The following is a 215-nucleotide window of genomic DNA, read 5'->3' as shown; positions in this document are numbered from 1 at the left end:
ACATGGAAAAAGGGTACATGTAAATGGACTGCATTCATTCAGCATTAATGTTTGTATTCACCAAAGAGCCAGACATTTACTCCCTCATATTCGTACAGAAACAGGAACAAATTCATGCAGGCACAGACACAAACACACAAACACACACACACACACACACACACACACACACACACACACACACACACACACACACACACACACACACACACACA

This window comes from Engraulis encrasicolus, chromosome 11 (assembly GCF_034702125.1).
Source record: "Engraulis encrasicolus isolate BLACKSEA-1 chromosome 11, IST_EnEncr_1.0, whole genome shotgun sequence".
NCBI lineage: Eukaryota > Metazoa > Chordata > Actinopteri > Clupeiformes > Engraulidae > Engraulis > Engraulis encrasicolus.
The sequence above is the reverse complement of the archived record's forward strand: the minus strand, read 5'-3'. Positions refer to the sequence as shown.